The following is a 25764-nucleotide window of genomic DNA, read 5'->3' as shown; positions in this document are numbered from 1 at the left end:
ATTGGATAAAGCAGCTGTCACTCAGTCAATGCAGACCGGCAATTGGATAACAGATGTCTCAATTGCTGATTCGTTTAATGAACTGTCAGTCACAGGACGGCAGCTTTGATTGAACAATAGGCCAGTAAAGAGGGCGGGGATTCCCATGGGTCCATCAGACACCGCATGGAGCGGCAGCAAATGTCCGGCCTGTGGCTTTCGTCCCCGCGTCCGGATCCTGAGTCAGCGGCAGGGTTCCGGACACGGGAGTGTTTTCGGCAGCGGGAATCCCGTCCCGCCCCTGGCTGCGGGCCAGATGTAGCCCGCTGCGGGCCAGATGTGGCCCACGGGCCATAGTTTGGAGACCCCTGATCTAACCTAAGAAAGTGAAACAGTGGAGCTGAGAAAAAAGGTTTGTAAAATCAAAAAATAAAAGGGTAAAACAACTGTTTTTGAAAAAAGCTCAAACAAAAAAGGACATTGCTGCAACAGCATAGCCTTTTAGTACCGCACAATATCAACTCCAGGGAAATATTAGATACCTGAAAATATTAAATACCTGAAAATCTGTATTTCAGATATACAGAAATTATGCCACATGCTTAAATAATTAACAAATGTCTTTCCTGAAAATTGATTTTGGTGGAAGCCACAAGTAGCTCATGATAGTAACAATTAAGGCATGTTAAATCAACAACGCAAAATGCAATCTCTCACCAGAGACAATTCAATATACAAATATTTCTATAATCTTTGTCTTTAGCACAACTCCCTATTCGTGACAGCATGGTTAAAATCATTAACTTGTTCTGTGGTTGATCATTTTACCATTCGCTATCACAGCATGCCAGACTAAATACCTGGGCCATTCAACCTACTTATTGTCAAATGCTGTTTAACCACACCAGATGATTCCTTCATTGGTTCAAATATTATGTTCAGTGGCAAAGGAACAGTGCTCACTCCTCATTATGCATTTCCTACATTACAACAGTGATTACACTTCAAAAAGTGCTTTATTGGCTGTAAAGCTCTGAGACGTTCATTGGTCATGAAATGTGTCATATAAATGCAAGTCTTTCTTTCCTTTACAGCTGCCCCCAGACTTTGAGAGCTATTGAATGGCAACTTACTGCACTGGATCAGATGCCGATGATGTGAAGATGCTGGCGTTGGACTGGGGTAAGCACAGTAAGAAGTCTCACGGCACAAGGTTAAAGTCCAACAGGTTTATTTGGTAGCACAAGCTTTCGGAGTGTCACTGCTTCTTCAGGTGAGTGAGGCGTTGCATTCACAAACAGGGTATATACAGACTCAAACTCAATTTACAAGGTAATGGGTGGAATGCGAGTCTTTGCAGGTAATCAAGTCTTAAAGGTACAGACAATGTGGGTGGAGAGAGGGTTAAGCACAGGTTAAAGAGATGTGTATTGTCTCCAGCCAGGAAAGTTAGTGAGATTTTGCAAGCCCAGGCAAGTCATGGGGATTACAGATAGTGTGACATGAACCCAAGATCCCAGTTGAGGCCGTCCTCATGTGTGCGGAACTTGGCTATCAGTTTCTGTTCAGCGATTCTGCGTTGTCGTGTGTCGTGAAGGCCGCCTTGGAGAACGCTTACCTGAAGATCAGAGGCTGAATGCCTGTGACTGCTGAAGTGTTCCCTGACAGGAAGAGATCACTTCTGCCTGGTGATTGTCGAGCGGTGTTCATTCATCCGTTGTCGTAGTGTCTGCATGGTCTCCCCAATGTACCATGCCTCAGGACATCCTTTCCTGCAGCATATCAGGTAGACAACGTTGGCCGAGTCGCAAGAGTATGTACCGTGTACCTGGTGGATGGTGTTCTCACAGGAGATGATGGCATCTGTGTCGATGTTCCAGCACGTCTTGCAGAGGTTGCTGTGGTAGGGTTGTGTGGTGTTGTGGTCACTGTTCTCCTGAAGGCTGGGTAGTTTGCTGCGGACAATGGTCTGTTTGAGGTTGTACGGTTGTTTGAAGGCAAGAAGTGGGGGTGTGGGGATGGCCTTGGCGAGATATTCGTCTTCATCGATTAATGTTGAAGGCTCCGGAGAAGATGTCGCAGCTTCTCCGCTCCGGGGAAGTACTGGATGACGAAGGGTACTCTGTCTGGCGTGTTCAGTGTTTGTCTTCTGAGGAGGTCGGTGTGGTTTTTCGCTGTGCGCATCGGAACTGTCGATCGATGAGTCGAGCGCCATATCCTGTAGCGATCCTTCTCATCTGAGCAGGAAACCGGGATCTTGGGTTCATGTCACACTATCTGTAACCCCCACGACTTGCCTGGGCTTGTAAAACCTCACTAACTGTCCTAACAATATACATCTCTAACCTGTGCTTAACCCTCTCTCCACTCACATTGTCTGCACCTTTAAGACTTTATTACCTGTAAAGACTCGCATTATCTTGCAAATTGAGTTCGTGTCTATATATGCCCTGTTTGTGAGCACAACTCCTCACTCACCTGAAGGAGTGACACTCCGAAAGCTTGTGCTACCAAATAAACCTGTTGGGCATTAACCTGGTGTTGTGAGACTTCTTACTGTTCAGATGCCAATGACAGTAAGTGCCTACTCAACTCATTCCTGAGATGAAGGGTTTATCTGATGAAGAAAGGTCGAACAGGTTGGGCCTATAACCCTTTGGAATTTAGAAGAATGAGAGATGATCTTATTGAAACATACAAGATCCTGAGGGGACTTGACAGGACAGATACCAGGGGGTGAACTAGGGGACACCAGTTAAGAACAAGATTCTATGTGAGCAGAGCACAGATCAGCCTGGCTCTTCAACCAGACTGAAGTAGCCATATTGAGGCACTCGGGTGCTAAACCAGGAAGCATGAATTAAAATGGTTAATTCAATATAAAAACATATACAGAAAGCAAAATAAAGAGGGAAGGAAAGATGAGATTAAGTGAAAGATAAAAGGGACAAAAAAACAAAAGTAATTTTAAATACAAGATCTATCATCATAATCATGATAATGTACTTTAAGATAGTCCTTAAAACCACTCACTTTGACCAAACTTTTGACCATTTTATATGTCTTGGTGTCAAACTTTGTTTTATAATGCATCTGTGAAAAGCCATGGGATGAATTACATTAAAGACACTTTATAAGTTGTAGTTTTTGAAGCACAGTCAAATAGTGTTAACTACTTTACAGGCAGAGAAAGTCATTGGGACAATGCTGCACTTAAAAAGCCAAATTTTAAAACATCTGAGTGTGATAACAAAAGCCACACAAAGATTCCATACATGGTCCCACAATCAGCAGATTGCATATCAAACATTTTACCCATTTGACTACTAACTTGCTTTGCTGTCTAGTTGTCAGTTTCAGCTCAGTTAGTCTCTTGGGAACCAGGTTCCCCACCTCCCACACCATGTATAAACTGCAATAATATCAGGCAGTCACTTGTACACACAAGTGTACACATCAGATGAGTAATTAACCTAAAAAAACCCAAATCTGATCTTATCCTCTTGTTGTTTGCTACACTTCTTAATAAAATAAGACCAATTACTCAGTTTACTTTAAAAATGTAAAATTTATATTCTGTCCTTTAAACAATAGTGTGCATCATTTTGAGTCACAGTTGAAAGTGGATTGATTACAGCTTAACTATTCAATACTATAAAATGGCAGCATGAAAAGTCAAAAACTTGGATATGAAACAGGTAATGCTGGCAATACCAACAAATTGACAACTGCCAGTATTATTCTGAAAAATATACATCCTCTTGGGCCTTTGTTAAAAAAGGTGCCACTCACTGATCAGCTGGTACATTCAGGTTATTCAGTCACTCTCCGAGAAGCACGTGGGAATGTGGGTAAAGCTGGATAGAAGCAGGATTCATCCCCACTTCCTGCTTTTGTAAACACTGGGATCCTATTCAAAATATCTCCACACAACTCTTGCTTTTTTGGGCCAGGAAGTTGAAAACATAAGTAACTGAAAGATGGAAGAGTACATAATTAAAAAGACCATTTTACACCATTTCCCACTGCAGGCAACCTTTCAGTCCAAGTAAAATTGGCTGTTTCAAAGATAATTTTCAGCAGCTTCCAGTTTCCATTCCACATTAAGAGTCCTGCAAAATAATTTCACGACAAATCCTAACGGCTGACTAAGATTATTCCATCCCTTCAATCTTCATTAATTTCAAACACAGAAGTGAATGATGCATTGCACCACCCAATAAGATAAATTAAATATTTTCTAATGAACAAAAGCAAGTTTGCACAGGTAAGGAGAAACAATTACATGGTTCGAGCTACAACACATAACTTTCAGAATCCTCCCTTATTTTATTTTTGATTGTTGGGGAGGGAGCAACATTTCTGTGCTAACTCCCTGAGCTAGATTTCACAGGGCTGCACAGTTTCTGTTCGTCCACTACAATTTAATGCTGGGAACAACATTAACTGCTTTAAGGTAAAACTGCTGCCATTTCTATCTTAGGAGGAAGAAATACCTTAGAGAGCAGACAGCCAATTAGATAGCCAGCAGCTCTGCAGTCCCAGCAACCCATGGCGAGAAGCCCAGGAAGTCTGAGCCGGGGGGGCTCAATGATGGGGGGAGGGTGGGTTCAAGAGACTATAGGGAGGGTTATAGGGTGGCATTATCCACCCACCTTGCCTGACACCAAGCGACACAGCTAAAGCCTCCGGAAAAATTCGGAAGCCTTCTTTTTCCATTGATCAAGCAAAATCTACCCCTCACTGATCTTTTTTCAAAAGCAGTGAACAGTTTCTCCCTTGTGCCCAAAGTAAAGCTTTTAAACTTACTTGGTTGAAGGACCTGCTTCAAGTACTGACACATGCCAACTGACCCCCAAGTACCAACTTCTGAAATACATTGGCAGTGACCAAAAGGACCTTGTACTTTAGACACACCAATCTAAATTGTACTAATTTGTTCAGCTGATTCGCAAATCTCCCTGAGCTCTGCAGTGGAACAATTTTTCTTGGCTTGCTATATCAGTTGTTTCACTCTGATCTTTAATTCCTTACTCAGAATTCCAAAATCCCAGTTAAAATCAACAGAGGACGCAAAATAGAAAATAGCAGCAAATGAAATGGATCAAGTATGCTCCAAAAGTAGTACAAAAAACTGAAATAAACTAAATGATGTGATACAACCCATTCTCCTACCTACAGTGTGGGAAATGGGCTCTCTTTAACTAACTGTTTAGATTGAACTGCAAGCAGCAGGGTCACAGACTATCCAGATTCAAAAGTAATGGAAATAAATTGCACAACTTTCAGGTTGAGCAATAATACTCAATTATGAATCATAAATCAGAAAATCCTAGTGCAATAGGAGTCCATTCGGCCCATCGAGTCTGCACCGACCACAATCACACCCAGGCCCTATCCTCACAATCTCATGCAGTTATCCTAGCTAATCCCCCTGACACTATGGTGCAATTTAGCATGGCCAATCCACCTAACCTACACATCTTTGAACTGTAGGAGGAAACCGGAGCACCCGGAGGAAACCCACGCAGACATGGGGAGAACATGTAAACTCCACACAGACTGACCCAAGCTGGGAATCGAAGCTGGGTCCCTGGCGCTATGAGACAACAGTGCTAACCACTGTGCCAACTTATACCCTGAACTATTAAACCTGATTTCTGAAGAAAGCTAAACCATGCTGTTGGATTAATCATGAAGTAAAATAAAACGTCTCGGAAGCTTGTCACTTTTTCCCCCTTTGAGTATTGCAGCCTGACGCAACACTACAAAAAGAGGAAGTGTATTGTAGCGAAAAGCTGCATAGCAAGTCAACTTGCTGGAGAAAGTATAGCTTAATCTACTGATTGTAAATTAATCATGCTTTCAAATGTCGACCTTTTTAAAGAAAAAGACGCAGCACAGCAAGATTCGGCCCTGATTCCCCTGAACAAAAGCCTGCTATTTGCTCAAGAGTTGCGAAATCAATACTCATTCTCTTGTCTCACTCTTCTGCAACACAAGCCAGCATATGATCAAAACCACATTACCTGCAGCTCAGAAATCCGGATTACCACTTGATGCTTTTTTTAAAAAAACCTTAACTGCAAAGAAATGTCTTCTTCAGGTCTTCAGCTGGTTTCAGAAGCAGTCAGCTTACAAATGATGCACACAGAAAGGCATTCAGCTGACAGAATGTTATGCAAATGATACTGGAAAAACCCAGACCTAGGCCAATAGAATCGTTTGGCAGACACAAAAGGTTACACCACTCTAGGCCTGACGTCACAGGATTATAGAGGCTCCAGAGGGTTAAGCATACATTGCTAACAGCTAACTTAAGGTGGCCCAATCTTCATCAAACACCAACACAGGGTTTCCCAAACTTTATGAGCCGTGGAACCCCCAGTGACCTCCCAAGGGCATGGGGAATCCCAAGCATTCTCAATGTGGACACCCTTTTTTGCCACAAAATAGGTGCAAGTACAGAAATCAAATGTAAACAAGTATTTTCCAGCTATATCATTGTATATATTAGGACTTAGGAAGAGGCACAGTCACAAATACATACACAGCTACATGGTCCCTTCACATTAACCCCTGGCTAAGCCATCCTCGCATGGCCCACAGAAGCAGTACCCACTTTAGGAGTAGATAATCTGGTAATCTTTAAAACATTCCCTTACTAAATATTCAAGTTTTACCTTTTGTCATTTTTAATGGGAGGAACGATGCTGGAAAGCTTATTCTCATATCAGACACATGCACACGAGCTCCCCGCTCCTGCACGCACACGAGCTCCCCGCTCCTGCACGCACACGAGCTCCCCGCTCCCACACGCACACCAGCTCCCCGCTCCCGCACACATACACACTCCGCCAGTTCTGCAGACCTTTTGGAGACCCTTCATGGGCCCTAGGAGTCCATGGATTCCAGTTTGGGAACATCTGCACTAACACAAAATCAAAATACTGTGGAAGCTGGAAACCGGAAATAAAAAGAGCAAATGTTGGAAATATTCAGCAGGTCAGGCTGCACGTGTGAAGAGAGAAAAATAGAGTTAGCGTTTCAAGTCAGTGACCTTTTTCAGAACTGAGAAGTTACAGATGCAATTGATTTTAAGCAAGTGAAGAGGCTGGGGTGGGAAAAGAACAAAAGGGATGGTCTATGATAGTGTGGAATACAGGAGGGATTACATGACAAGAGTTGATGGTGCAGGGCCGAAAGGAGTGGTAATGGAACAATTGAAGAAACAAAAGATGTGAGGAGAGGAGGAGTAAATGACAATGATGAAGAGCTACTGTCAGAAAGCAAAAACATGAGAATAAAATCAAAACCTGCAAAGAAAAATAAACAAATTGGGGGAAAAAGTTACCATCTGAAAGCGTCGAGTTCAACGTTGATTCGGAGTGCGATAAAGTGCCTAGACAAAGGATGAGGTGCTGTTCGTCAAGCTTACATCGAGTTTCGTGAGAACACTTCACAATCTATTCCCGATATTAAGTCGCAATATCAAGATCTCAGCCATTCCTCATGCAAATAATACAAGGAAGGTGAAATAAAGTTGGACAAATTAATTTCCAAAGCTGATAAATTATTCATTAGCTTACAAGAAACAGAATAGCAAACTGGGGCAATATTAACAACAATGAACTGTTCCCCAAGAATATTAATTTTCTGTACAATGGGAACCCACTAGTTATGCAAAGAAAAATGTATCTAAAGTCATCCCTCCACCCCCTCAACATTTATTGGATTTAAAACTTCTAATTACCACTGTTTTGTTACATCCAGATCCAGACCCACACTAAAATATTTGGTGATGGTCAAGTTTTGAGAGTGTAACTCTGTTCCACCACCATTAATCTTACTGTTTATGCTTCATATAAAGCATCGACAACAATCAGGTCTTTTGTTTATAGACCAATGTTAACAGGCCTATCTTTCATTTCTGACCACCAACCGAATTTGACGTCTGTATGTTTTACAGCTTAATTTTCAACCTGGGTATCCATAAGTTTTTGAAAACAACAAGCTTATAGACATAGGGCCTGATTTTACCATCGCGTTGCGCCCATTTTTGGGCACGAGACGAGTAGTGCGTCTGCGCCAGCCTCCATGCCGGTTTCCCCTTTACTAAGGCCCGAAAATGGCCACGATTGGGGCCATGAATGCATTTGCATGCATTTATATTGACTTAATGGGCTGCACACCCAACTTTAGCGGCACTTCCCCCTTTACCATGCGTTTACTCATCCAGAATCAGCGCAAAACAGACATGCTCCATATAAATTCGATTTGGGCACTCCAGTTAGTGAGGTGGTAAGTGCCCAGCGTCCGACAACTCACTGCTTGAGATCAGTGGGTGGGGGGAGGGAGGAGGGAAGGGGAGTCTGCTGCCACTCTGCCTGAGATCGGTGAGCAGGTGGAGGGAGCACAATCAGTCTGGGTGGTGGGGGAGTGGGGATAAGGGGGTCAGTAATGTTGTGGGGGTGGGGCAAAGTCTGTGGGGTCCAGGGGGAGGCATTATCCGGCCCAGGAGAGATGAGGTGGGGGAGCCGCGTTCTATCTTTTTTTTCTGCGCATGCACAGTTGGAAGCATCGATTGGAGCTGCAGGGCTTCGGGTGCGATAAGCCCCACCCACAGGTTTGTGCAGCAAGATTCGGAATCACTGATATTTTTGCGGGCAGTGTGCGTATGGGGGCGTGCCTCAGAACAGTCTAAAAGTCGGATCTGAAACACTCCCATTTTCAAATCCGCCCAGCACTTAGAATCAAAATGGTAAAATAGAACCCATTGAGTCACAGTTATTCTCACATACAGGGCTTCAAATGCAGACAAAGGTCTACCCTCAGAGCACAGTAAATGTCTTAAATGGAGATAATCTGCGTTGTCTCAATCCAGCATTGCATCCACAATGCAAAACCATAGCCTGGCGATCTCTTGGAGAAATCACAAGGATAGTTAGTTAGCTTGGGATAAGAAGAAATTCCCACTCAGGAGTAGGTGGTGCTTTTCTGAGTGAGTCTTAGGATACCCCTGTATATTTTTAGGCAAAATAATGAAAATTTCAGATATTTTCATATTTCTGTTTAGGCTCTCAGAGAATAGCTCTGAAATGGCTACAAATGACCACCAAATTTATTTAAATCAGTCTACCGCCAATGCTTTTTATCTTATTGGAAGGCATATGGGAGAAAGATGTAAATCACTCACTGACATTCTTAGGACCCACAAAATTTGTCTTTCTGCTACTGTCAAAACAAAGTTCATTTTTTATGATTGTAAACCATCAGCAGCAGTACATGGTGCCCTACACAATAGCAATGTCTTTAATTTGCATCATGCAATGTCGCATGCTATCGTGATATTAACCCTGGATAATAAACCAAAGAAATGAAAATCGTTTTCTACCACACAAATCATATGTAATTATACCAACCAATGTTGACTCAGCAGTGCACTTTCTTGAAGAGATGTAACTACACTGTAACAAGTTTGTACAGACAGTTTCTAATATAGACACACATAAAAATTTTTACTGATTAAAAAGTGTCTGGAAGTGCACACAGTTTAAGAGTTTAATGTGCTATGAAAAGGAAATTATAAATTCTGATTTACATTACTAGTTGAGTCCCCAAGACACTGAATACGATGAGAGTACAGTAATGGCAAGCATAGTTGGAGGTTGGGAAAATAATTGTATGAAAGTGAAATTGGGCAAGGGGGAGCTGGAAGGTTGACAAAATACTCGGAGGGGAAAATGGGGAGCACTGTTGGGGTGAGGTGGTACAGTTACTTTCAAAATAACTCCAGCATCTGAACAAAAATGTGCAGTAATTTTGATAAAGGGTATTTGTTATCTCTTTCTCTTTACAAAGTAAGCCACACTGTTTCATGCAAAACACATAACATCTTCAAAAGATATGCAGGTTAGGTGAATTAACCATGGTAAATGCGCAGGGTTATGTGGGTGGTTGGGGGGCTGGGTAAGATGTCCTTTTGGAGAGTCTGTGCAGACTTGATGGGCTGAATGGCCTTCTTCTGTACTGTAGGGGTTCTATGGTTCACAATCATAATGCTTTTACGGTTCTGTGATTCAGACGACAGCTCATTTTGTAAATTATTATTTCCTGGTCAAGGGACTTTCCCGTTGAATCACACTATATATACTGAACATTTTTAACACTTTTCAGTATCGTTGAACAATGACCCATCTTTTCCAAGTTATTAACAAGCTGTTCTCTCTGGTCTCTCCTCCATGTCTTCACTCAAAATAGGCACTTCAGAATTGCTTTTACAGAAGTGGGAAAAAAAGCTTCAGCTGAGTTAGCTAAATCTAAGAATATTTTTGTTTGGAAGGCCAAAAAAAGTGCATTTTACCAAACGTCATATTATTGTAAACGGAAAAAGTGGGCAACATCTTCAAGTCAAACATTCTTATGAAATCATGTTGCATCAGACTGCAGCATTCTTTTAAAATCTAAAATGGACTCTGTTGAGCATAATTTTGCTACATTTGAGATTTCAAGACAGCAGCGCTTGTAGTTGAAGCAAGGAAACAATGGTATATTTCAGCTTGAACAACATGATCACAGTATGACATAGAATAGAAAACCTACTTATTTTAAATTAAATCTCCCATTTTTATTTTGAAATATTAAATACTTTTATGGGATTCCAATCTGGTGAATAATATTCTTAATTATTTTTACATGAAATGTGATATACAAAAACATTCTTTTCACTTTCACTAATAGGTAGCAATCCGTAAAGTCTACAAAATTAAGTTACAAATTTCCGTGTAATAGTGTCTTTCAGTAAGTAAAATAAACTTGTAAAAAATCATCCAGCACACCATGGGTTAATCAATGGATGCAGCAACAAAGAATATGAACGACTCCATGGCTCTATGAAGTTCAGAAATATTGGGTTTGAAAGAATGCAATCATTACATCAAATTAGAATCAAAATATACAGCTGTGATTTCAAATTCAGTGCACTCTAAAGTAGTTAAGAATTAGGCCTCACAAAGGTGGAGTTGAACAAGGGCAATTTTCACCATCTCCTTTGATGTGGGTGAAGCCTAAACATCACTTCATGGCAAAAACAATAAATTTTACATTAGTCAGTAAAATATGGCACCCTTGGGAATTTATGCCATGTCATGAGTTTGTATCACAAGATAAGCCTCAAGTACTTTATTGTAAGGAGCTGCTCTACCTCTAAGCCAGCAGGCATCATTTTCTGGATTTTGTAGCATTATTCAGCCACACTCTCCAGGTAGCGGGTGATCTATAATTTGCAATGCTGGTGACCTTCAGATCTGATTTTATGCTGAGGTCACAAGGAAGGAACAATAAAATTTGATATTTTGAAAATGGCTTGTTGTGGAAAAAATAGATAAGGGTTAAATAATAAAAGACTGTTTTGAAAGATAAGTTTGAAGAGATACAATGCAAGAATTGGGCAGAGATTACACAGAATGTGATTAAAACAGGGAATACAATAACCGTAATTTTTTTGCAGTTTCTCTGTTGGGATCAATTAAATGTTTCCACCAGAAAAAACAAGAAAGAGCCATTTGTATTGATTCAAGATCAGCTTCTGATACCTGGTTCAGCCCAGTACAAATTCTTTTTAAAAAATCTACTGACCGATTTCAGTGCAGTCACTGCAGAAGCCAAGGATATTCAATGCAACAATAAATGACCAGAATTGGTCACAATAACAATGTAACACTAGTACAGCATCACTTAACGGCAGCAATCTCTCACCAACTTTTACAGATGCACCACAGAAAGCATTCTTTCTGGTTGTATCACAGCTTGGTCTGGGCTCCTGCTCTGTCCAAGACCGCAAGGAACTACAAAATATCGTGAATGTAGCCCAATCTATCACGCAAACCAGCCTCCCATCCATTGACTCTGTCTACACTTTCCACTGCCTCGACAAAGCAGCCAGCAGAATTAAGGACTCCATGCACCCGACATTCTCTCTTCCACCCTCTTCCGTCGGGAAAAAGATACAAAAGTCTGAGGTCACGTATCAACCAATTCAAGAACAGCTTCTTCCCTGCTGCTGTCAGACTTTTGAATGGACTTACCTTGCATTAATTAAGCTGATCTTTCTCTACGCCCTAGCTATGACTGTAACACTACATTCTGCACTCTCTCCTTTCCTTCTCTATGAACGGTATGTTTTGTCTGTATAGCACGCAAGAAACAATACATGTGACAATAAATCAAATCAAAAATCCAATATGGCACCAATGGAATGGCAACCACTGGACATTTTTCATGATGAGTTCCCTGATGGAAGCAACATCTAATAATGAAAACAAAATACTACTTCAAATAGCAAAGGATCAACGTTAAAACCAAAGTTACAGAAATAACTTAAGGTCCAAACATGCAAGAGACAAAAAGTAATTTGTAAATAATTCAGTTATACCACCTTCATGGACTGGTGTCCAAATTCAAAAATGACAATATGATGTTACAGCAGAAGCTGTAGATAACATAGTCACAATATGTCATTGCCATGGTAGCTCAAGTTTATACCCAAACTAAATAATAAGCTGGCTGTGAAAAATAGGAAGATATTAAAATCCTTGAAACTGAAGGTGAATTTTCAAGAAGTCATTAATATTTCTGCTGGCTATAAGTATCCTTGGAAATTTTGAAAAGTTTAAGATGCAGTTTTGCTAATTTCAGAGCATATTTCAATTCTAGCTTTGGAACAGGTTGACAATTTTGAAGAAGATGCAGAACATTTGCTGACTTTTATAAAGCGTTAGCACAATTGATGAAGTGTCAAGCTGCTGTAAAATGCCTCATTGTTTAAAAAAAACCTCACATAATAAATAAAATGCAAGAGGGCCTCTGGTGGGAATCTGAATCTCACATAATGCCTTGGAAATTAGATTAACTTGGAAACAGCAATGATAAAGATTCTTCCAACCTTCAGGCAGGAGTAAATGTCATGGCCGTGAGAAGGCCAAGTTCGCTGATCAATAAAAGGTAAAACAAACAGCATAGGAGCCAAGACCAGATAATTGATCAACATGAAGTATTTTTCTTTAAAATGCAAATATCACTTTAAAAATAAGTCATTATATGGACAATGCAAACAAAAATAAAATAACATAACTTAAAAACTAACAATTTCTCCAGAGCTTTTAAACTTGCTGTCCTCTCCACAGTGACCACGACATCTCACAACCCTGCCACAGCAACCTCTGCAAGACGTGCCGGATCATCGACACGGATGCCATCATCTCACGTGAGAACACCATCCACCAGGTACACGGTACATACTCTTGCAACTCGGCCAACGTTGTCTACCTGATACGCTGCAGGAAAGGATGTCCCGAGGCATGGTACATTGGGGAGACCATACAGATGGTACAACAACGAATGAATGAACACTGTTCAACAATCACCAGGCAGGAGTGTTCCCTTCCAATCGGGGAACACTGCACCAGTCACGGGCATTCAGCCTCTGATCTTCGGGTAAGCGTTCTCCAAGGCGGCCTTCACGACACACGACAACGCAGAATCGCTGAGCAGAAACTGATAGCCAAGTTCCACACACACGAGGACGGCCTCAACCGGGATCTTGGGTTCATGTCACACTATCTGTAACCCCCCACAACTTGCCTGGGCTTGCAAAATCTCACTAACTGTCCTGGCTGGAGACAATACACATCTCTTTAACCTGTGCTTAACCCTCTCTCCACTCACATTGTCTGTACCTTTAAGACTTGATTCCTTGCAAAGACTCGCATCCCACCCATTATCTTGTAAATTGAGTTTGTGTCTTTATATGCCCTGTTTGTGAACACGAGTCCTCACTCACCTGAAGAAGGGGCTTGGGGCTCCAAAAGCTAGTGCTGCCAAATAAACCCGTTGGACTTTAACCTGGTGTTGTGAGACTTCTTACTGTGCTCTCCACAAAGCCAGTCCATTACATATGGTGCTTAGCATCAAATGGTGGGTTACAGGTTGGAACTGGTGAGAGCAATTTGTTATTAAATTATGTTTTCCAGCCCTACAGCTTTGAAGGGCTGGCAAGTAGCAAATAACATTTGAGCCAGACAAGTGCCTGGCAATGACAGCACAGTGGTTAGCACTGCTGCCTCACAGTGCCAGGGACCCAGGTTCAGTCCTGGCCTTGGATGACTGTGTGGAGTTTTCACATTCTCCATGTCTGCATGAGTTTCCTCTGGGTACTCTGGTTTCTTCCCACAATCTAGATCGGCCATGCTACATTGCCCCTTAGTGTCCAAATATGTGTAGGTTAGGTGGATTGACCAGGCACGGGGTTACGGGGATAGGACAGACGGGTGGGATGCTCTCTCTAAGGTGCTCTTTCGGAGAGTCAGTGCAGACTCAATGGGCCAAATGACCTCCTTCCGCATTGTAGGAGTTCTATGGATCTACGACAAATCTAAACTTTTCTTCAATGGCGTTACCACTGCTGAATCGACCACCAACAACCTGGGTGTTACCACTGACCAGAAGCTTAACTGGACCAGCCATATAAATACAGTGGTTACAAGAGCCATTCAGAAGCTGGGAGTTCTGCAGCAAATAACTCACTAAAGCCTGCCCATCATCTACAAGGCACAGGTCAGGGGAGTAATGGAATAATTCCAGGATTAGTGAAGCCCCAACAACACTCAAGAAACTTGACACCATCCAAGACAAAGCAATTTGATTGCATCCATCCACCACCTTAAACATTTTGTTTATTCTTTCACAGGACATGGGCTTTGTTCACTAGGCCAGCATTTACTATCCATCCCTAATTGCACGAGAGAGTGGTGGTGAACTGCCTTCTTGAATCATTGCAATCCAGGTGGTGTATGTGCACCAACCGTGCAATTAGGGAGCTGCAGGATTTTGACACAGCAACAATGCAGGAATGGCAATATCATTGCAAATCAGGATGGCGTGTGGCTTGGAACGTAACTTGTCGATGTTGCTGTTCCCATGCATTTGCTACCCATGCCCTTCTAGGTTGTAGAGGTCGCAGGTTCGGAAGGTTCTGTCGAAGGAGCCTTGGTCAGTAGCAGCAGTGTGTGCCATTTACAAGATGCACTGTAGCAGCTCACCAAGACAACACCCTCCAACACATCTTGCCAGCCAAGTTCACATCCCAAGAACAAATAAAAAGCTACAGTTTAAAGAGCAATAGAACAGCAAGTGGCTGAAATAAAATTCCACAGATTCCAATGGACTCCAGAACTGCAGAGTATAAATTAGTGCAGTACAGCACCTAAAAAATGAACTAATTGGTGCAATTGAAAGCAGATGGGACAGTGGATTGTGGCTACACATGAATAATTTGATGGCAGTTGTTTTATTGTTTAAGCTGTAAAGTTTGATCTGGAAAGCATGCCAGCAGAATGCCGTCTGCAAAAGGTAATTTATTACCTGTCTGCTCATCTGGATGTTTAAAAAGAGCAAAATTTTGTGTTTGAAATACTGGAGCTAGCAAAATGCTTATGGATCTCAGCTGAAAGCCTGAAAGACGTGCTGGTTAGGTGCATTGACCCGAACAGGCACCGTAGTGTGGCAACTAGGGAAATTTCACAGTAACTTCGTTGCAGTGTTAATGTAAGCCTTACTTGTGACTAATAAATAAACTTTATACCTGACATGCAAATTATAAATAAAGCAAATGTATCTTTTCTAAGGAAGGTGCAGTGATTTGATTTATTATTGTCACATGTATTGGTATACAGTGAAAAGTATGGTTTCTTGCGTGCTGCACAGACAAAGCATACCGTACATTGAGAAGGAAAGACGGTGCAGAATGTAGTGTTACAGTCATGGCTAGGGTGTAGAGAAAGATCAATTTAATATAAGGTAGGGCCATTCAAAAGTCTGATGGCAGCAGGGAAGAAGCTGTTCTTGAGTCGGTTAGTATGTGACCTCAGACTTTTATGGCTTTTTCCTGGTGGAAAAGTGTGTGTCCGGGGTCTGTGGGGTCCTTGATTATGCTGGCTGCTTTTCCGAGCATTGTGTGTTTAAGAAGGAGAGAATTTTAATTTTGCAGAAATATAAAAGGAAGCCTGTTGGTATGTGTAAGTGAGTGAAGATTGATTTTATATATTTCTCTTAAAACGGCTGTATTGCAACACTACATTCTGCACCCTCTCCTTCACTCCTACATACTCTATGAATGGTATGCTTTGTCTATACAGCACACAAGAAACAATACTTTTCACTGTATCCCAACACGTGACAATAATAAATCAAATCAAAATAAATCAAATAAAACTAATTAGAACATAGAACAGTACAGCACAGAACAGGCCCTTCGGCCCACGATGTTGTGCTGAGCTTTGTCTGAAACCAAGATCAAGCTATCCCACTCCCTATCATCCTGGTGCGCTCCATGTGCCTATCCAATAACCGCTTAAATGTTCCTAAAGTGTCTGACTCCACTATCACTGCAGGCAGTCCATTCCACACCCCAACCACTCTCTGCGTAAAGAACCTACCTCTGATATCCTTCCTATATCTTCCACCACGAACCCTATAGTTATGCCCCCTTGTAATAGCTCCATCCACCCGAGGAAATAGTCTTTGAATTGCTTTTAATTGCTCCAACAAATGTTAATAGGACCCAAGGACAAAGCCAGACTGCCTAGTTTACTGTCTCTTCTGTAAACTGAATCCAGGAGGCAAAATGCTGAGACATCGGTCAGTAGTTAGGACAGTAAATCTGGCCTTAAAACTGCTGTCTGTAGAGAAACGAAGTATGATGCCGAGAACATTCCCTTCATTTTGTGAACAAGGACTCAACCATTAGGCCGCAAATAGAACAGAAAGACGCGCGCTAACCATTGAATTTTGTGCTGCCCATAAATCCATAGGGGTAAATATACTTTAAAATAGGTCAGCTTCGTAAAATTGCTGCTGAGTAAGATTTCCCCATCCTTTCACAGTGATTTAACTGAAAGAATGAAACGTCCAGTGGAACTATTGAATTTGAGTTTCTGCTAACTAATGTTAAGTCTTAGATCGGCATTTTCAGCTCTTTGGAGAGCAGAATGACCAGCGCTAGCCATTGAATTTTATGTTGCTTCGTTCAGGAGTAATTTGTACGGTTCCTTAAAAATGTGTGTTTTTGGTTAGACATTTTCCCTTTGAGCAGTTGTGGTGTCCCATGATAGAAAGCAACCTATTTAGCGACTGCTCAACTGTTGCAACCAGGTTTCTCTTGAACGTTGTTCTCCAGTGTTATCCTCATTGTGGGATGGTAGAGATAATCTTTAGGTCCTTTTTTTTAATTGTACCATTTATCTGCAATTTATGGCTGTAAATGCCATTTGCTATTCATCTAATCAGACAAATGGCTGTTCATTCTCTTGAATGTTGTACAGAACCCTCAGTATATCCAGCCTTTCTATCATTACTTAATATTTCCCTGTCAAGAATGTTGATAAATTATACAAGCAAAAGGGACTTCCTAACTATGACATTGTAATTGCTAATGAATTTAATTACCATTTATAGCCATCCAATTTACAACTTATCCTTTCATACTGTAATTTTATTAATTCCTTTATAAATTCTTGGCCAAATGCTTTCCAAAAATCTTGACTTGCAAATTGCACTAGACGTCTCTAGAAATTCTGGCTTCAAAAAACATTTTAAATGATTTTGTTCAGCACAGTGATTTAAGTTTAATTTTTCAAATGGAGTCCACCGATGGCCAGCTGAGATCTACAGGCATTTTGCTAACTCCAGTATTTCAAACAGCAAAATTTTACTCTTTTTAAATATCCAGATGAACAGACATGCTCAATTGCCCCTTATTGTCAGAAGGACTAGCAGGGTAAATACATGGGGTTATGGGGATAGGGCCTGGGTGGGATTGTCGTCTGTGCAGGCTTGATGGGCCAAATGGCCTCCTTCTGTACTGTTGTGATTCACTGATGACACGAAAGAGAACTGAAACCCTTGTGTTTCCTTCCCTTTCTGTAATCAGTGTGTATTTTAAAAAGACAAAGACTTCCCCCAGGGCAGCACTGCTGCCTCACAGAGCCGGGGACCCAGGTTCAATTCCCGGTTTGGGTCACTGTCTGCGCGGAGTCCGCCACATTCTTCCTGTGTCCGCGTGGGTTTCCTCCGGGTGCTCCGGTTTCAATCGCACAAGTAGTGCTGGTTAGCTGCCATGCTAAATTCTCCCTGAGCGTACCCGAACAGGCGCCAGAGTGTGGCGACTAGAGGGGATTGTCACAGTAACTTCAATGCAGTGTTAACGTAAGCCTACTTGTGACACTAATGGTTAAAACAAAGAGAAATGCGAAGTGCTGCGTTATGGCAAAGGCCTGAGCGGTGAGCAGGGTCAGAAGTGTGTGTGGGGGGGGGGGGGTCACAGGTGAAGCAGCAGGCTGGCACGGGGGAATGGGCAGGGTGCCAGTACAGGTACCTGCTTTTGACAAAGGTCAAATGGTGGAGCCGGCCGGGCGGTAGGACCCAGGGGCGGAGGAGGGTTAATATGGGGGGGGGGGAAGAGAAGTGACGGCCAGAATGTCTCTCCCCTCATAACGGGGAGAAGGGGCACAGTTGGCCTGATCCGTCCCTCAGCACCGAGTCTTCCCCTCTGCCATTGGAAGCCACTTCTCGGACGGTTCGTCTTGGCAGGTCAGCCGCCAAGTCTGTCTCCATTTTTTAACCCTCCTCTGACGTTTTAAACAGTCGCTGCATTTAAATGGTGTGAAAAGTACTCTTCCCCTGCACGCGGTGGGAGAACAAAACAAACTCCTCTTACCCGCAAACCAATTCCGCTCGACATTTTCAAACCCCACCGTCTGACAACAAATTTCAAGCAACTAACCCCCCCCAAACGGCCGGCCGCGCTCGCACTCCCCCTCGGCGGCGCCACGCATGCGCCGCGGAGCAGGCCGCTGAGCAAGCCGGGAGTTGGAGTCTCCCGATCCCGCCCCCCGGATGGCAGCGGGCAGCGGCCGGGACTACATTACCCGGCAGGCAGCGCGGGCTGCCCCCCCCCGCAGCTCATGCACCGCCCTCACCGGCGTTCAATTGGACAGGAGCCGGTCAGACTATGCCCCAGATCCGATGTCCATTGGTCAGATGAGGTGTCAGTTAACCCGCCCTGTCCAATAGGCAGGCGGGAGGGTGGGTGATTGACAGAGGGGTGCCGTATATATACCCGAACATGCGGCGAGCGCGCCCTTTCGACGGGAGGCTCCGAGGAGGAAGGTTGGTGTGGCTTGAAACGGAGTCTTTAATGTCCAAACAGCCCCTTAGCGTGCATCTATTTATGGAGGATTAATTACTAAACGCTTCTACTTAAGAGTGATAACCAGTCTGAATATATATTTTTGAATTGAAGGTGTAAATAAGTCCCCGTGTTTTGCGGGAGGTGATGGTGTCAGGCCACATGCTCAGAGCGGACAATCCCTGGTGGTGGCACAGTGGTGAGCACCACTGCTTCTCACAGCGCCGGGGACGCGGGTTCGATTCCGGCCTCGGGTCGCTGTGTCCTGGAGTCTACACGTTCTTCCCGTGTCCACGTGGGGAATAGGACCACGAGTCATAGAGGTTTACAACATGGAAAGTCCCTTCGGCCCAACTTGTCCATGCTGCCCTTTTTTTTGCTAATCCCAATTGACCGCATTTGGCCCCTATCCCTCCCTCTATACCCATCGTACCCATGTAACTATCATGTAAAATGCTTCTACATGTAAAAATGCTTTTTAAAAGACAAAATTGTACCCGTCTCTACTACTACTACTGGCAGCTTGTTTCATAATGTGGAGATGCCGGCGTTGGACTGGGGTAAACGCAGTAAGAGTTTTAACAACACCAGGTTAAAGTGCCAACAGGTTTATTTGGTATCAAATGCCATTAGCTTTCGGAGCGCTGCTCCTTCGTCAGATGGAGTGGAAATCTGCTCTCAAACACGGCACAGAGACACAAAATCAAGTTACAGAATACTGATTAGAATGCGAATCTCTTCAGCCAACCAGGTCTTAAAGATAAAGACAATGTGAGTGGAGGGAGCATTAAGCACAGGTTAAAGAGATGTGCATTGTCTCCAGACAGGACAGCCAGTGAGATTCTGCAAGTCCAGGAGGCAAGCTGTGGGGGTTACTGATAGTGTGACATAAATCCAAGATCCCGGTTTAGGCCGTCCTCATGTGTGTGGAACTTGGCTATCAGTTTCTGCTCAGCGACTCCAGACACACTCCACCCTCTGAAGAAATTGCCCTTCTGGATACTCTTGTACCTCTCACCTTAAACCTATGCCCTCTAGTTTTAGACTCCCCTACCTTTGGGAAAAAATATCTCGCTGACCTGTGCCCCTCATTATTTTATAGACCTCTATAAGATCACCCCTCAGCCTCCTACACTCCAGAGAAAAAAGTCCCAGTCTATCCAGCCTCATAATTCGAACCATCAAGTCCCGGTAGCATCCAAGTAAATCTTTTCTGCACACCTTCTAGTTTAATATTATCCTTTCTATAATAGGGTGACCGGAATTGCACACAGTATTCCAAGATCTGGGTGGGATTGTTGGTGCAGACTCAATGGGCTGAATGGCTTCCTTCTGCACTGTAGGGAGTCTGTGTGGGGTTTGCGCATTCTCCCTGTGTCTGTAGGTTTCCTCTGGGTGCTCTGGTTGCCTCCCACACTCCCAAAAATGTGTGGCTTAGGTGGATTGGCTGTGCTAACTTGCCCCTTAGTGTTGGGAGATTGGCAGCGTAATTGTGGAGTTAGGGGGAGAGTGCCAGGGTGGGATTGTTGTTGGTGCAGGCTTGATGGGCTGACTGGTCTCGTGCACAATGTGGGTAGGCATTCTATGGTTCACATGGTGGTAATTTTCATCACCACTTTAAAGTGAGGTAAAAGCAAATGCAGGAATCTGAAACAAAAGCTGAAAATGCTGGAAAATTTCAGCAGGTCTGGGGGGTGGTTTCAGCCCTGAGACTTGTGATCTGCACCATTTTGACCTGCACATTTCAAGGAACTTTAGTTTTACTGTGTTTTCAGTTAAACTCTGGCTTTCACATTTGCTTCACTTAAAAGGATGGTATCCCTTAGTGGAGACTTTTCGGGAATGTAACCACCATTTTAAGTGAGGACTCAGTAATGTTGAAACCACGATGAGCACATACCGTCGGTGAGAAGTTGTGTGTGGAATCTATGCTTTTGAGGGATGGTGTGAACAGAGAAGGGGCCAGAAATGCATGCATATGATGCGTTTAAATGAAAAGCTGAGTTAATTAACCTTTGCTAAACTGATTGTTGCAATATGTTGGATCAGACTTGTGTTATTTTCTGTTTCCAGGTGCCCTTTGAAAGCCAATGAAAGAACTGTTTTTAGACCTCCGGGATGGACTGGGAGACGTGCATTCGCCTGCAGATTGGCACTACTACTGTGAGTTTGTGGGGGAGAGGGGTGGAGGCTTTGTAATGTTGACCAAACTGTATTTATAGATAGTTCTATGTATCCTGTAAAGATCAAAGGAACCTAGCATTCCCAGTAAATTAATATCTTGGCTGAAAACAGTAACTTTCATGTTGTCCACCTGTTGTGGACAACGCCTGTGTTTGAGCATTTGTGTCCTTGAGTTGCAGCAGTGGTCAAGATGCCATTTTGCCTGTGTAGAGTTGTTTAGATCCTGGGCCTTTCTTTTATTCCTGACATCTCCAATGAAAGTATTGCATTAAAGCAATGCTTGATTACTATTTTGTGGCTGAGGCTTAATTTTGAAAGCCATGTGAATTAATAATAATTCTATATTTCAGCTCACTCTATTGTGTGTCATTTCAGGCTTGGAGTGATAGGCTGCTGATGAAATATTGGCCGTGGCATCCGACGTAATGGTGTCGAAAGCACAGGTAAGGATTAGTTGTAATCAGATGAATGCAGAATCCTGCACAAGTTTAAAGGAATACATTTTAGTAGAACTTTACAGTAGAACTTTTTAAAGAACTTTACAGATGTTGAGCCTGTGATGAACCTTTTTTCTATTTCTGACATCTCCAATGAAAGTGTTGCACCAAAGCAATGCTTGATTACAATTTTGTGGCTGAGGCTTAATTTTAGAGGCAGTGTGAGTTAATCATTGTTTGATACTTCCAGCTCACACTGTATTGTGTGTCATTTCAGGCTTGGATGATAAGCTACTGATCAAACGCTGGCTGCAGTCAAAATATCATATTGGTACTGGAGACAGGTAAGGATTAATTACTTGTAATCAGAGGATTTCAAAATGTAGCATAAATCTATAGGAATGCATTTTAGTAGAAGGGAATTGTTTTTATTTTAAAGAACTTTACATATGTTGAGCCTGTGATGAGCCTTTTTTCTATTTCTGACATCTCCAATGAAAGTGTTGCATTAAAAGCAATGCTTGATTACTGCTCTCTGGCTGAGGCTTAATTCCAAAAGCTGTGTAAATTAATAATTGCTCTACTTTAGCTCACACTGTTATTGTGTCGTTTCAGACTATGGTGATAAAGTGCTGATGAAGCACTGGCAGCAAATTCTCTGAAAGTTCAGCAGTGTAAACAGGTAAAAATTAATTACTTGCAACAGAATAATTCCTGGATCCAGTTTATAGTTAATCTAATCCAGATTGTATGTACTGCTCCCTTAATGGGCCTCGCCATTTTGTGTTACACAGATGAAGTGATCTACGTATTGAGACCAGTATTAAGTGCCAGACATTTAAAGCAATGCATTTATAGGAGAAGGAGATTAGCTGTTTTAAGAACTTTGCAAATGTTGAGCCTGTGATGAGCCCTTTTTTCTATTTCTGACATCTCCAATGAAAGTGTTGCATTAAAGCAATGCTTGATTACTACTCTGTGGCTGAGGCTTTATTTTAAAAGCATTGTAAACTAATATTTTATTTTACTTGAGCTCACACTATTATGGGTACTTGCAGGCACAGTGGTAGCTGCTGATGAAATACTGGCAACCGTAACTTGGATGATACTTCAACAGTAGCAGTGATCTGCCGACAGTTAATGATGAGAGCTGTGGTAAGTGTTAACTAGGACAGGGTTATAGTTGTGGCTTGATAATTTTGATGTTAGAAATGCCAACTTGCTGTAAATTCTAGCTGTTAATAGTGATTCTTTTAATTTTGGGCAGAAATAGTGTCATAGAACGCAAGGGGACAGAATTCTGCAAGGGTACTCAGTGGTTAGCACTGCTGCCTCACAGCGCCAGGGACCTGGGTTCAATTCAAGCCTCAGGTCACTGTGGACGTTGCATATTCTCCCCGTGAATGTGTGGGTTTCCTCCAGGTGCTCCGGTTTCCTCCCATAGTCCAGAGATGTGTGGGTTAGGTTGATTGGCCATGATAAATTGCCCTTTAGTGTCAGGGGGATGAGGACTAAATATGTGGGGTTACAGCGATGGAACCTGGGAGGGATTGTTGTTGGTGTAGGCTTGATGGGCTGAATGGCCTCCTACTGTACTGTTGATTCTATGAATGTAGAATGCCATTCTTCACTTTCCAATACTGAATGTTCTGTGCTGTAATGCAATAGCACATGTGGGGAGTTTGTGATGTCAAGAACTGGCTATGCCTCTCACAGACGCTATCCTGTTGACAGGCAATGGACTCCACGATCTGTGGATCCAGAGCTGGCTTGCCCAAAGGAGGCAGAGAGTGTGTATAGATGGGTCTTTTTCTATTTGGAGGTCGGTCACCAGTGGTGTGTTTCTGGGTTCTGTTCTGGGACCTTTGCTGTTTGTCATTTTCATAAATGACCTGGATAAGGAAGCGGAGGGATGGGTTGGTAAGTTTGCCGACGACACGAAGGTTGGTGGGGTTGTGGATAGTCTGGAGGGATGTCAGAAGTGACAGAGGGACATAGATAGGATGCAAGACTGGGCGGACAAGTGGCAGATGGACTTCAACCCAGATAAATGTGTAGTGGTCCATTTTGGCAGGTCAAATGGGATGAAGGAGTACAATATAAAGGGAAAGACTCTTAGTACGGTAGAGGATCAGAAGGACCTTGGGGTCCAGGTCCATAGGATTCTAAAATCGGCCCCACAGGTGGAGGAGGTGGTTAAGAAGGTGTATGGTGTGCTGGCCTTTATCAATCAAGGGATTGAGTTTAGGAGTCCGGGGATAATGATGCAGCGATATAAGACCCTCGTCAGACCCCACTTGGAGTACTGTGCCCAGTTCTGGTCGCCTCATTACAGGAAGGATGTGGAAAAGGTTGAAAGGGTGCAGAGGAGATTTACAAGGATGTTGCCTGGATTCTGTGGCATGCCTTATGAGGATAGGCTGCGGGGGAGCTGTCTTTTCTCCTTGGAGAGACTAGTATGAGAGGAGACCTAATAGAGGTATATAAGATGTTGAGAGGCATAGATCGGGTGGACTCTGAGGCTTTTTCCCAGGGTGGAAATGGCTGCTACGAGAGGACACAGGTTTAAGGTGCTGGGGGGTAGGTACAGGGGAAATGTTAGGGGGAAGTTTTTCACACGGTGGGCGAGTGGAATCGGCTGCCGTCAGTGGTGGTGGAGGCAAACTCAATAGGGTCTTTTAAGAGACTCCTGGATGAGTACATGGGACTTTTAATAGGATGGAGGGTTATAGGTAGGCCTAAAAGGTAGGGATATGTTTGGCACAACTTGTGGGGCCGAAGGGCCTGTTTTGTGCTGTAGTTCTCTATGTTTCTATACCTGCAAATGTTGATAAACTTGCATTTTTCTGACATCAATGTCGATCAGCATAATTTGGAATGTGTGCAATGGCTATTATCCCTCTGATAAATTACTAATCATGTTTTATTGCACACTGGTGAAGTAGTGTTATTATGTGAAGTGCTGACTGCTGTAAGTTAAAGAGCTGCACTTAGAACTTCACAAATATTGAGCCCATGATGAGTCTTTTATATTTCTGACATCTCCAATGAAAGTGTTGCATTAAAGCAATGCTTGATTACACTTTTTGTACCTGAGGCTCATTTGCACTTCAGTTTGTCATCGAATTGGAAGCACTTGATATTACTGACCTAAATGCTTTAATTGTTACAGGTTATCGATATGACTGGGTGACTTTGGGAGCATGTGAATCGCATGGCAAATTAGGCTGGTGTCTAATTGCCACACAGCTATTGGGAACATATTCATCGAGATGCACGTCTTCACTTGTATTTTGACTTAATAAATAAATCAATTGTCTCTAAACATTTTTTAAAAATTATATTTACTGATCCTCATCTGGTACTGTTGAGAATGTTAGGACTTGGAAAACTGAAGACAGCTTTTGCTAAGGTCCATGCAAGAGATCAGTGAGCAAAATTAAAGCTCGTGGTATTGGGGGTAATGTATTGATGTGGATAGAGAACTGGTTGGCAGACAGGAAGCAGAGTGGGGGGATAAACAGGTCCTTTTCAGAGTAGCAAACAGTAACAAGTGAGGTACCGCAGGGTTTAGGGCTGGGACCCAAGCTGTTCACAATATACATTAATGATTTGGACAAAAGAATTGAATGTAATATGTCCAAATTTGCAGATGACACTAAGCTGGGTGGTAGTGTGTGTTGAGGCAAATGCTAAGAGACTGCTGGGTGACTTAGGCTGGTTGAGTGGGCAAATACTTGGCAAATGCAATATAATGTGGATAAATGTGAGGTTATCTACTTTGGTGGAAGTCCACCAGGTTTATTTGGTAGCACAAGTTTTCGGAGCGCTGCTCCATCAGGTGTGGGAGTCTTGTTTGCAAACGGCATGTAAAGACAAACTCAATTTACAAGATAATGGTTGGAATGTGAGTCTGTCCAG

At 42.8% G+C, this 25764-nt stretch overlaps 1 protein-coding gene, 2 long non-coding RNA genes and 4 other non-coding genes across 14 annotated transcripts in view; 6 read left to right on the top strand and 1 right to left on the bottom strand.

Moving 5' to 3' along the window:
• Positions 1-18857, bottom strand: part of traf7 (TNF receptor-associated factor 7) — a 69128-nt gene extending 50271 nt beyond the window's left edge. For 2 of the 7 annotated variants that reach the window (XM_078240694.1, XM_078240695.1), the window contains exons 1-2: positions 18752-18832; positions 3772-3952 (exon numbers count right to left, since the gene is read on the bottom strand). The gene's annotated coding sequence lies outside the window, so the exon portion shown is untranslated. Of the gene's footprint in view, positions 1-3771; positions 3953-6008; positions 8230-13123; positions 13144-18751 lie in introns of those variants that run through there. The other 5 variants (XM_078240696.1, XM_078240691.1, XM_078240700.1 and 2 more) reach the window with 5 other exon arrangements.
• On the top strand, positions 160-15019 carry LOC144510801 (uncharacterized). Its single transcript, XR_013500694.1, has 3 exons — positions 160-391; positions 1074-1161; positions 13164-15019. It is a non-coding gene; the product is annotated as an uncharacterized LOC144510801 (long non-coding RNA).
• Positions 18858-19174: 317 nt separating the features above from the next.
• LOC144510394 (uncharacterized) lies at positions 19175-25168 on the top strand. 2 transcript variants are annotated; one of them, XR_013500629.1, is made up of 7 exons: positions 19175-19203; positions 21296-21385; positions 21782-21849; positions 22121-22187; positions 22459-22525; positions 22902-22998; positions 25016-25168. It is a non-coding gene; the product is annotated as an uncharacterized LOC144510394 (long non-coding RNA). The 2 variants fall into 2 exon arrangements; XR_013500628.1 differs by having other exon boundaries at positions 19184-19252.
• LOC144510978 (small nucleolar RNA SNORD60) lies at positions 21958-22049 on the top strand. Its single transcript, XR_013500728.1, has one exon. It is a non-coding gene; the product is annotated as a small nucleolar RNA SNORD60 (small nucleolar RNA).
• Positions 22299-22391, top strand: LOC144510928 (small nucleolar RNA SNORD60). Its single transcript, XR_013500700.1, has one exon. It is a non-coding gene; the product is annotated as a small nucleolar RNA SNORD60 (small nucleolar RNA).
• On the top strand, positions 22742-22834 carry LOC144510981 (small nucleolar RNA SNORD60). Its single transcript, XR_013500730.1, has one exon. It is a non-coding gene; the product is annotated as a small nucleolar RNA SNORD60 (small nucleolar RNA).
• Positions 24854-24944, top strand: LOC144510980 (small nucleolar RNA SNORD60). The gene has a single exon (XR_013500729.1). It is a non-coding gene; the product is annotated as a small nucleolar RNA SNORD60 (small nucleolar RNA).
• Positions 25169-25764: the final 596 nt, after the last annotated feature.

This window comes from Mustelus asterias, chromosome 23 (genome assembly GCF_964213995.1).
Source record: "Mustelus asterias chromosome 23, sMusAst1.hap1.1, whole genome shotgun sequence".
NCBI lineage: Eukaryota > Metazoa > Chordata > Chondrichthyes > Carcharhiniformes > Triakidae > Mustelus > Mustelus asterias.
This window is presented reverse-complemented; position numbering and strand designations above follow the sequence as displayed.